At 35.5% G+C, this 12,737-nt stretch overlaps 1 pseudogene; it reads left to right on the forward strand.

The window, feature by feature from the left end:
- The first annotated feature begins 356 nt into the window (after positions 1-356).
- Positions 357-12,737, forward strand: part of LOC125164900 (profilin-1-like) — a 29,591-nt pseudogene continuing 17,210 nt past the window's right edge.

Consider the following 12,737-nt stretch of genomic DNA (forward strand, 5'->3'; position numbering starts at 1 on the left):
ATTTGCAAGAGATGAGAAATCATCTTGTTGTACTTCATCATACTAGTGATGAAGTGAATTTGATAGAAATTAGTTGACTCCAGTTCTGAAATTCAAGCAGAGACAGAATTACCTAACTCATGTTTCCCAATATTTAGTTCATTAGTATCTTCATATTAAGATAGAATGCTTGGGAAACTTAATTTGGAGACTAAGTTTATTCAAAATGCTGACAAATTTTGGGAGGACTTTAGATAACTTTCAAGGTAATATGGAAATAGTGAAGGAGAAAAACAGTTGGTTCTCTGGATGATCCCAGCAGACTACCTGAGGAAGTCTAGCAATCAGCTCTTTGGGCTGGAAGGTTGTGAGTGGCAATGCCTTCTGTTAAACCAAATACCAATATTCGAACAGACATCAGAGAACAGTAAGTTTCCTACCAGCAAGACTGAAACCTAGATTATCAAGCTCAAAGTGTTCCAGTTAGGATGATCCCTGCCCTCCTCCAATATGGAAAGCAGCAGGAAAGCCAGCCAGATTTCCTTCTAGAGCAAAACCTATGGAGTATAGAGCCCCACCTTACCCAAGAGAGAAAAGTGCATTATCAGCCCTGCACCTGTAAATTTCTTTGAGTCCAACCATGCTTCAACAGAAACACAAAGAAGGCTAAAGAAGTCTAATAATAACACACTATACTATGAGATATAAAAAATAGAATATACATGTACTTGCTTATGTAGCCACTTACATATAGAATATGGCTCTAGGGCACACCCAGGAGCAATATGTTTCAGTCCTCCCTTAAGGATATAATGCATTTTGTCTATTTCATATACCAATTACCTGTTTTGATGGTTAATCTTATATGTCAACTTGACTGGGCTAAGAGATTCCCAGATATCTGGTAAACCATTATTTCTGGGTGTATCCAGGAAAGTGTTCCTGGAAGAGAATAGCATTTGAATCAGCAGACCAAGTAAAGATCCACCCTTACCAATGTGGGCAATTACCCAATCTGTTAAAGGCTTGAATTGAACAAAAAGGCAGAAGGATAAAGTCTCTCTTCTTGAGCTGGGACATCCATCTTCTTTTGTCCTTGGATATCAGAGCTCCTGGTTCTCTGATCTTTGGACTCTAGGACTTACATTAGTGGTCGTACAGACTTAGACTGAATTATACCACCAACTTTCCTGGTTCTCCAGTTTGCAGAAGGCAAACCATGGGATTCCTCAGCCTCCATAATCATGCAAGTCAATTCCTATAACAAATCTCCTCATATATATATGCTTAAATATATATCCTCTTGGTTCTGTTTTCCTGGAGAACTAATATACCCATGAATGCACCCGCTACAGTTTAAAAGAAAATATACAGCAATCTGAGGTGGGAATGTGGCATGTAAAACAATGCAACAAACCAGGTAAACAGAAACTCCTGTCATGACAAAACTTTCAAGAAGCATTCAAATATAAATTGTTTTCTTATTAAAATACAAGAGTATCTATGTAATTTTTCTTGTCAGTCATTATAGTTTAGAGAGACAAGAGGATCTCATATGACTTCAACAGACAATTTTGGCAAGTACACATTGGAGTAGAATAAATGTCCTTTACTCACATGGATCTGGGTGTTAGCAATCACAAACAAATAGCCAAAGTAAAAGAAATGCAGGTGAGAAAGTATGTATATTAGAGAAAAAGTAAAATTGTATTTTACCAATACTAACATAATAAATAACTAGTCTAGCAGGATGATCATCACAGTCCATAGAGCCATTGTGGGGAACCAAAAGATATAGAAGAATAACAAGTAAATAAGGGTGGAAGATCAATTAAGACAAAGACTAATTATACTGATATGCTTTAGTTCATTCTAAATTAATACCTTTTATGGTCTTTACAAGTCCAAATGAGTGTAATATTGATTAATATTAAATTCCCATTCCATTCTCCAATTTTAGGACATTTTAATCACCAACAAAAACTTTACATGCACACAATACTCATGACCATTAGCAGTGGCTCCCCATCCTAACTCATCCATAAACAACTGACCTATTTCCGTCTCTAAGCATTTGCCTAAACTAGATATTTTACATAAGCAAGATCATACCATGCGTGGTCTTTTATGACTGGCTTCATTTGCTTAGCATAATGTTTTCAAGGTTCATCCAGGTTGTGGCATGCATCAGCACATCATTTTTATTGCCCAGTATTGTACTGCATGGATACCTCTTTTGTTTAGCCATTCTTCAGTTGATGGGCACTTTGGTTGCTTCCACATTTTGGCTAATAGGAATAATTCTGCTATGAACACCCATCTACAAGTTTATGTGTGGGATAGTTTTGAATTCCTTGGATATATAGAATTGCTGTATCATGAGATAACTCTGTGTTCAACATTTGAGTAACTCCCAGCTTTTTTCCAAAGTAGCTGAACTATTTTCCAATCGCACTATCAATGAATGAGGGTATCAATTTCTCCATGTTCCTGCCAAAGTTGTTTTCATCTATCTTTTAGTCATATTGTGGGTGTGAAGAGGTATCTGATTGGGGATTTGATTTGCATTTACCTAATAATTAATGATACTGAACACTTTTTTTATGTGCATATTAGCCATCTATGTATGTTATTCAGGTAAATGTCTACTCAAAATATATTGCCCAAGGGTAATTTGAATTGTCTTTATTCTTGAGTTGTCAGAGGTGTTTTATATACTCTTGATATAGGTCCTTATCAGGTATATAATTTGCAAATATTTTCTCCCAGTCTATGTTTTTTTTTCATGTTCTTAATGGTACCTTTTGAGTACCTTTTTTTTACTTTTGACAAAGCCCATTTACTCGTATTTTTTCAATGACTTGTTTCTAAGAAACAATTCCCTACCAAAGATTATGAATTTTTACTTTTTTAAAAAAATGTTTATTCATTTTTGAGAGAGAGAGAGAGAGAGAGAGAGAGAGAGAGAGAGAAAGAGCATGAGTGGGAGAGGGGCAGAAAGAGAGGGAGACACAGAATCCGAAGCAGGCTCCAGGCTCTAAGCTGTCAGCAGAGAGCCTAATGCAGGCTCAAACCCACTGACCGAAGGATCATGACCTGAGCTGAAGTCCGATGCTTAACAAACTGAGGCACCCAGGCACCCTTAAAGATTTACTTCTACGTTTTCTTCTAAGATTTTTAGAATTGTAGCTCTTATATTGAGGTCAATGATACTTCTTTAGTTAATATAAGTATATGGTATGAGGTAGCAGTCAAATTCATTCTTTTGCATATAGATATCTGGATACCTTTTCAAAAGTCTCTCTTTGGTTTTGGTTTTTGATAGTATGATTAGAATTTGGGGTGTATCTCTTTGAGTCTATTCTACGTAGAATTCATTGAGGTACTTTGATTTATAGATTAATGTTTTTCTTCAAGTTTTGGAAATTTCAGCCATTATTTCTTCAAATACTCTCCCCCTGCCCTCCTTTTCTCTCTCCTGTCCTTCTGGGACAACCATAATGTATATGTTGGTGTATTAGATATTGTTCCAGAGGTCTCCAAATCTCTGTTCATTTTTCTTCCTTCTTTTTTTATTCTTTTTTATTTTTAGCCTAAAAAATCTCAATTGACTCATCCACAAGTTGGATGATTCTATTACCTGTTCAAAGTGACTTTGATCTCTTCTAAAGAAAATTTCACTTCTGACTTTCCTGGGCTAATTCTGTAAAGTCTGTAATCTTTGTCATATGTGGCCACTGAAGTCTCTGCTTGGTTTGCTTAATGGTCTGCTAATTGACAGGGATTTCATTAAATGTCTTAAACCAAAAAGTATCTCAGTCCTTGCTCTTAGGGTAAGTCTTTACCTTTCAGTATCTTACAACTCTACTTAATCTTTACTTCCTGCTTGTATAGTCTCAGGTGAGTCAGAGATGAGAGATTTGGACCAAATCAGATATTCCTTAAGCATGCACGTGGCTCTGTATGAGAACAATTTACTAGATCCCTTATAAATATGTCAAAGCTTTGTAAAGCCTCCTATGTACATCTAATTCCCCAGATTTTTTTTTTTTTGCCAGTCCCTTGTTATAACCAACTAGTATCACAGTTAGGCAACTGCAGTGTTAAATAATGCCACCAACTGTTTTTAACCTACCCTCCTGAGGATAAAGTTTTCTGAAGTGAGTGCTACATTAAGTCAAATAAAGTCAAGCCCAAGAACAGCATTTTCCCAGAGTGCTGCCAGACAAGTCAAATAATGATACATTTCTAGGAATGGGACTTTTGGAGAGCTCTAAAACTGTCTGCCTCCTCCAGTGGCTGCTAGGTTCCTGGTTTTCACAGATACTGAGGTTGTAAAATTGCTGTTTCAAGGCTTCTGTAGACCTAAGGAGAAGAGGATGGGAATAGAGCAAAGTAAAATGCTGCAAAGCTCGACATTCATACCAAGATTCAGACATTGGAGGGTATTATGCTAAGTGAAATTAGTCAGAGAAAGACAAAAATCATATGACTTCACTCATATGAGGACTTTAAGAGACAAAACAGATGAACATAAGGAAAGGGAAACAAATATAATATAAAAACAGGGAGGGGGACAAAACAAAAGAGACTCATAAATATGGAGAACAAACTGAGGGTTGCTGTAGGGGTTGTGGAAGGGGGATGGTCTGAATGGATAAGGGGCATTAAGGAATCTACTCCTGAAATCACTGTTTGACTATATGCTAACCAATTTGGATGTAAATTTTTAAAAATAAAAAATAAAATTAAATAAATAAATAAATAAATAAATAAACAAACAAACAAACAAATAAATGCTTCCTCAGATTGTTAGAGCTCTTTGCTTAATTTCCAGAGAGAGTTCTGAAATGGTTGGTTTGGGGCATTTTTGCCATTATTTTCATTGCTCTTATGGAGGTGTGGATTTTATGAAGCAATTGCTCCAACAGATTAGAAATGTGGATACAATCACCTTTGAAGACACTGCCTGGGAACTACTTTCTAGAGATCTTTGAAATGAAATTAAAGATCAAAGTGATTGTTAAATACTCCAATGCAGCCAAAGTGGAAGAAACACAAAAGCACCAAGACAAGTGCCCCCTGCTATCTTTCTATCCATTTTGCACTTTCTTTGTCCTACAACTGTGGGAAACAAGCAGCCCTTGCCAAAAAGCCTGCGTTATTTGGCTTTCACTCTAGCTCTCGGAAGCAAGTTTACTCTTCCTATTCATTTTCTATTTCTGTTTCTTTGGCAGTAATTTGTTTGGGTTTTTAACTGCAATGGTAAGTTATATGAAATAGTTTACCCCTGGGTAAAATAAACCACTTAGGGCTCAAGCCTCGGCAAAACATATCTCTGCATGACCTTAAGTAAACATGGGATTTGTATCCAAGCTCCATTAAGGAGTAGGTATTAGTTTACCTCCTGTTGCCTTCTTTCTGAAATTTCTTCCTTTGAGAATAGTGATGTCTTAGATGACAAGGCTTGTTCATTTATGGATAGATGAAGAACTTTCTCATGGAAGACTTTCTTAACCACAGATTCCTGATATTTAATAGCATCCTGAATGCTATCACCCTTGCTGACTTCATTGTTTGTCAGAGCCTTTATCACCAGGACACATCACTTGTTTGCTTGTTTACTGCCAGTCTTTCTCCAATAGAATGTGACATCCATATGCAGAAGGACTTTGTTTTCCTCATTCCTTTTACAGTGACTAGGAGAGTGCGCACAGTTGGCCCTTTAATACATACTAATGGAATAAATGTTATGAAGATATTTATTTATCAGACATGACTGAACTATGGATACTCTTAAAAGTGAATCTTTCATTTTTAGCATGGGGAGAAATTTACCAAATCTATAGGGAGAAAATAAACATGTATTATATTAAAAAGAATTGATAATTAGAAAGAAAATTTCCTTATAAGACCTTGACATTTTATGAAATGTTACATATTATTGAATTTATCCAAATCTCACAAATGTAATTTGAAAAAAAACTGTATATAGGAACATCTGTATGTATGAATATATATACAGATGTATGTAATGTCTGTGCTTGTAGGTATAACTATGTTTTTGCTTTTCCTCTTAAACCTTTGAGTATAGTATGTTATATGGTACCTATAAAATAGGAATCTATTTAGAGATATTTATTTCTCAAACTCATTCCCTTTCCAATATTTATAATCAAGAAAAATGAAATCAACCAAAACTCAAGTTTATCATAAGCCCCCAGTGTGTGGATTCCATGATTGATTTAACTAATGTACGAATCCAGGGAAATAAATATTAAGCGTTGCTGTAAATTACGTTAGGGGGTGACATTTCTTTTGAACAAAGAAGGGGATCATTTATAAAAGAGATCTGTCATTGCTTCCCCTTCAGAGCAAAGGCAGGCAGGCTTTATTTAATCTCCTCGTATACTAGTGACTGGGAAGCAGCAAGGATGAAAAAGAGTTATAGGAAAGAATTATTTGTAAGGGCTGTTTTGCCATTTACCATCTCATGCCCAGATAAAATAGTGTGGGACAACTCCAGGTAGCTAGTGGTTGAGCCTGTCTACAGAGATAAGGCTAATGAGTCCTCCTTTATTACTGTCAGGTGTTTTGTTGTTGATAAGACCCCTATGGCTTTTGGAGATCAAAAATGAAGCTGCTTCTGATGAAAGCCTTCATTCTGGCTATTGAAACAATATGCCAAAAAATTAAAATACAATATTCTGACAGTTTTTTTTTTCAAATAACTCAAGCCATATCTACTAGAGTCTCTTGATTCCTTCAGGTCCAATGCCTGAATACATATTTTCCCTGGATAAAAGCAATATATAGTAGTTAAGGACATACGTTTGGGACTCTCAAATATCTGGATTAAAATTCCAACTTTGTCACTGATTAGATGTCAAATTATTTAACGTCAGTAAACTCTAGTGTCCTTAAGTTGTTGATAGGGATGCCTAGAACAAAATGTACAGCAGAATGAAGTTAAGAAACCACTTTTAAAAGCAGTGCTCAGCACACTATAAAGGCTCAATAAATGTCAACTATTATCATTAGTCCTTGCTTTGCATTCTCTGAGCTAGTACATTAGATAAAGCTCTTCTTTGTTAACTCATGAACAGGCAATTGAAATAACCTCCTAGCTAGTATTCTTATTTTTACTTTTTCTCCTCTGTTCACTTTCTTCTTTACATTTACATTCTGTAAGAGCATAATTACAGGAAGAACACAGAGAAAGCAAGAAACAGAATCATAGATCAGAAAGAGCCAAAGAGAGGTAAAAAATAATACATAGCATGTATTAAGCACTTATTCTGTAATAGGAACTTTTTAAACACTGTATAGATATTTATAAATTTAATTCTCACAACAGCCCAATGAGATAGATAGATATCAGTTTTATCCCTCAGTTGAGGAAACTCACACACAGATGAATTAAGTAACTTATCCAGGGTCATACAGGTGGTCAATGGCAATATTACAAATATATAATAGCAACATGGGCAATAACAATCAAAACAGAGAGAGAACCATCATGATGTGTATCAGTCAAGTCTCAGCCCTGACCTAGTAGATGGTAGAGCTAGACTCAAACTCACAAACCTTAGATTCAGCGCCCATGCTCTCAACAATACTGCTAGAAATGAGAACATCATTGACAAGGAAAATCATCCTGTAGTTAATGGGATAGTTCAGTTTGTGTTTTGTGATAAGAATGTAATTAGTTAGATATTTTGAATCATCACACAGTGAGGACACGAAAGAGGAGATTCTTTATCTTTTTTTTTCAGGAAACTATTATGTATATAGTGAAAATAGCATGCATGTATATATATGATTCAGACTTCAGAAACAACTTTAAGATAATCATCATTAGCGACATCATTATATTAATTCATGCATAACCCTTAGAAAATTTTAACATGCTTTTATAAACATTTTATCTAAATCATAACTACTGTGAAGTAGAATTATTTCTGATTTCACAGACAAAGATAAGGAAGCTAATATAGACTACACAACTTGGGAAAAGATAACAGCAGATCTGAAGATCTTTTAGCATGAATTTTAAGCTTTTTCCACAAATTTAGGTTGTCTTCTGTCAGGGTCCTTCCTTATATCCATTCCCATTGGATTCCTCTCTTTGTAAAAATAATTCAATATCTTTCTGTTATTCCCTCCCTGCCAAGGATGTTCTTGGCCCCTCTGTTTGAACCTCATGAAGTCCTGCCCTCCAGGCTTTCCTCTACTTTTGCTCCATATAGCATTGCATCTTGTACCCTAACTCATGAGATCACTGCTCTCGGCTACCAAAAAGAATGATATGAGAAAGTATCCATGAGTGAGTGACAAGAGGATGTGGCCTTATGTATTATTCATTCCAGAGTTCACAATGGCATTTTAAGAATTTTCTATGAGCAGAAAGACTTATCATACAGAAGTAATTTAACTTTTAAAATTCTGATAAATGTTTGGGTTAAAACAGTGATTCTTAATCCTAGATGAACTTTCAAGTTATTAGGAATGCCATTTTTTCATGTATTTTTTCATGATAATAGAGATCATAATAATCCTAGGATTCAAAGAGTATAAATTTCCATGATTGGCTTTTTGATGCTAAATCATTTTGTTACATAACACACATAAGGAAGAGCCATATTGATTCTAATGTAGTTCTTAGAAGGCTTCCCATTCTAAGTCTGGGTTCACATCACAGCCTCTCTTCCCCAAAGAGTCTTACTGTAGTCAGCACCAGCACAGAAAAATGATATTCCAGATTGTTGGGTCAAAGACTACTAAGTACAATGACTCCATATGCATCCATCACAAGTGGAGAAGGAAGAAGTAAGATGAAAGAAGTTTGGAGGTATGCATAGAGGAAGAAAAGAATGAAAATCAGGAAATACATTTTTGTAACTTTATATTTTTCTCATGGAAGAAAGAAATGGGCTCTGAAGACTATTATAATTAAAAGAGTTTTGGGGCGCCTGGGTGGCGCAGTCGGTTAAGCGTCTGACTTCAGCCAGGTCACGATCTCGCGGTCGGTGAGTTCGAGCCCCACATCGGGCTCTGGGCTGATGGCTCAGAGTCTGGAGCCTGTTTCGGATTCTGTGTCTCCCTCTCTCTCTGCCCCTCCCCCGTTCATGCTCTGTCTCTCTTTGTCCCAAAAATAAATAAACGTTGGAAAAAAAAATTAAAAAAAAAAGAGTTTTAAAATGAGCTCAGTAATATTTACCTTTCTCAGATTAAGTTTATATCTTCCTCAGATTATAAAAGTTGTAGTCTTCGAGTTTTGAAGTTGGAGAATGCCTTGGTATGCATACTGTCCAACCTCTCATTCAATATAAGAATCTGTAATATCTGCAATTTGTGATCATTCAGAGTCTACTTAAGCCCATGGTTGATTTTACTGGATTTGCCTCTCTAAGATATCCACCAGTTTCCCTTAGTTCTGACATCTGAAGCCAAACTGATAAATCTAATCCCTTAATCACATATCACGATTTGAAATGAATCAAGGAAATTACCAATGTCCTCTTACCAAGCTAAAGTTGATCATTTTCCTTCCACCATTACACTCTGCAGTCATTGCCCCCATTTGCATATAGAGACTTCAGAATACTTATTTGAAATCAAAACAACAAAAACTCCTTTCTCTGAACTTAGTCATGGCAACTCCTTTAAATTTCCTAATGAAATAAAGCAATAAAGAGTACTCTTGATAACTGTAGTTTAACGTTTAATATAGAAAGACTTGATTGTATGGATTGAGATTCAATTCCTCAATCTGTTCAGGGCTATAACCTTGAGAATTAACTACATTTTGGGAAAGATATAAAGAATCAAAGAGTCAGAAAATTCTAAGTAAACATTGGTTCACACATTTTAATAATAGATATGTCTTGTAATACTAGGTACAATGTGAAATTGCTAACAGTGAAGAAATAACTCCAGAAAAGGGGGAGAAAGAAAAGAAATGTTTTCACTTTCCAACATACACAGAAAAAGTAGCAAGTTGATTTCTAACTTGACCTTGCCACAGGGAACTTCACAACTGCACAAGAGTTGCCAGCTGAAGAACTTCTGCAAGTATAAGTAAAAAGGCGAATTTTTTCTGGTCAGATTTTTGTTACTATGGAAGTAGAAACATTTTTTACAATCTCTCTTAGTTATGAAAATGTAAATATAATCAATGTAGGCAGCCTATGGCCTGAGGAGAATATATAACAGAACATTTTTCTCCGATGGCTTCTCAAATGTTGACCTTGAGAAATCCCTCTGAGTGCAGAGATGGGATGGTACAAGGGAACGATATCTGTTTGCCAAAAGGTCCTAGATGCCCTCTGGGTTATTCTTTCTTTTTTATCATCATCTTAGCCACTTTAGAGGAGAGGATTACAGAATATGTTCCCCATGATTACTGAGCAGCCTCACCAGCTGCCTCTTGCAGTTTGGAATCTAGTCTCTGTCTCTCTTGGTCCAAGTTGGCCTGACTGTGCATTTGCCAGTGTGTTCTTGACAATTTAAAAACTCGCAAGTTGTTTAAACACTTCAACATGAATATATATGGCACAACAGTTTTACAGGTATTCCAAGAGGATGATGAGACCTCCCTGTAACTCCTACTCATTGATTCTTATTTAGTGCTCAGAATTCTTTACTATAAAGTGGACATAGTATCCTAGTGAAATACTTACAGCAATAAATAAAGCATTATATAGAAACATTCTCTAGTTTATTTCTGTTCTATAAAGGTCAATGTGGCTATTACCTCAAGAAGAAAATATTAACATAAGAAATAATTGAAAAGCTGGATAATGGCACTTTAGCCTCAATTTTTTAAGTTGCCATTAGACCTCTGACTATTTTAATCCACAGGCAGTTTCTTCCTGACGTATTTTATTTTATCTGATTCACAAAACTCAAAATTTCACCTCTGAAAACAGGAATGATACTGAGTTATATAAATCTAGGACTGATTAATATTGCAGTATGTTGTTCAAGTAATTCTACCATAGGAGGAAGTGGCTACAGAGATGAGCATAAAGACAGCAAATAGACCTTCAAAGGTAACATTTTAAAAATACACCGATTGAGAGTCTATGATGTATAAGGTATATATGATTAATAAACATTTTTCCACATTACTTTATAGGAAAAATTCTAGATAGAGATAATTTAATTAATTTATGGTTCTCAATAAACAAAATTATACCAATCTCAGGTATTAATGTTTGAATTGTACTTTGTGGACAAATAAGCCTGAAAACTAGTCTCACAGTAGCTACCAGCTCTGCAGCTTTGGTGAGAATTTGGGCATGAGTGGCCACTTGAAAAGGCAAAGCTTCCTATCCATTAGGACTTCAAAGTCTTATGTCACATGACAACCCCAGAACATCCTCATCGACTTTGAAAAGTTGACTCTTCTTTCAACCCTGTTTTTAGAAAAGTAGTATTTTAGTGAACTGACTAATCCCATGAAAAAAAATATTATTCAGTATCAATATATTTTTAAAAACTGTTATTCTTTATTTTTTGAGAGACAGGCAAAGAGAGAAAGAAAGAGAGAGAGAAAGAGAGAGAGGCAGAGAGAAAAGAAGAGAGAGAATCCCAAACAGGCTCCATGCCATCAGCACAGAACTCGATACAGGGCTGGAACCTACCAACCTGTGAGATCATGACCTAAGCCGAAATCAAGAGTCAGACAGATGCTTAACCAATTGAGACACCCAGGTGCCCCTCAGTATCAGTATTAAACTGATATTAGGCTTTTTAAAAAGTGATTCATAATGAAGCATTTTAGATCATTCAAGATGGCAGTTTATAAGTTTAAGTTATATTTAAAACAGAAAAAGGAATTGTTATTTTATATTCTATTTTATACTCTATATTCTATATTCTAACAGCCAATTCTATTTTTTATTTTTCTAAAGTTTTAATTTATTTATTTTTAAATGTTAATTTATTTCTTAGAAAGAGAGAGAGAGATGGAAAGCGAGCATGAGTCGGGGAGGGGCAGAGAGAGAGGTAGACAGAGGATCTGAAGCAGGCTCTGTGCTGACAGCAGAGAACCTGACATGGGGCTCGAACTCAGAACTGTGAGATCATGACATGAGCCAAAGTCAGATGCTTAACCTACTGAGCCACCCAGGTGACCCTGTAAAGATTTTTTTTTTTAATTCCAGTTAGTTAACATACAGTGCAATATTAGTTTCAAGTGTATAACATAGTGATTCAACACCTCCTTACAACACTTGGTGCTCTCCTTAATCCCCATCACCTATTTAACCCGTCTCCCCACCCTCCTCCAGCCATTCCTATTTTTAATTTGACTTGATTTATTCAAATGACAGATTTTTGGAAATGTTTATGTTCTTCCAAATTTAAGAAAACATCTGGCATTATCTGGCACTAATTTCTTACCTGGGATTTTAAAACTTGAATATTAGGGGAGAAACTGAATTTTAATTATTTTAATCCTACTGATTACTGTTTCATCTGATAATTTTTAAAAAATCTATATTTGAAACTTGAGTTTCCTTGACAATTAGGGCCATAGATGTATAGAAACACACACTAACAGATTTCATCTAAAGACTTTAGATCGTTTGAATGGTTGCTAAAAATGACAAAATCACAGATAACCAAGGAAAGAAAAAAGTCACATACTGCTAGATGGGAGGTACACACAGGTTCTATGCCTGTGTATTATTTCCGTGACATCTATACATCAGTCAGTGAGATTCAACATCAATACTGGAAAACCAAAATGC

The sequence above is a fragment of the Prionailurus viverrinus genome, chromosome B1 (assembly GCF_022837055.1).
Source record: "Prionailurus viverrinus isolate Anna chromosome B1, UM_Priviv_1.0, whole genome shotgun sequence".
NCBI lineage: Eukaryota > Metazoa > Chordata > Mammalia > Carnivora > Felidae > Prionailurus > Prionailurus viverrinus.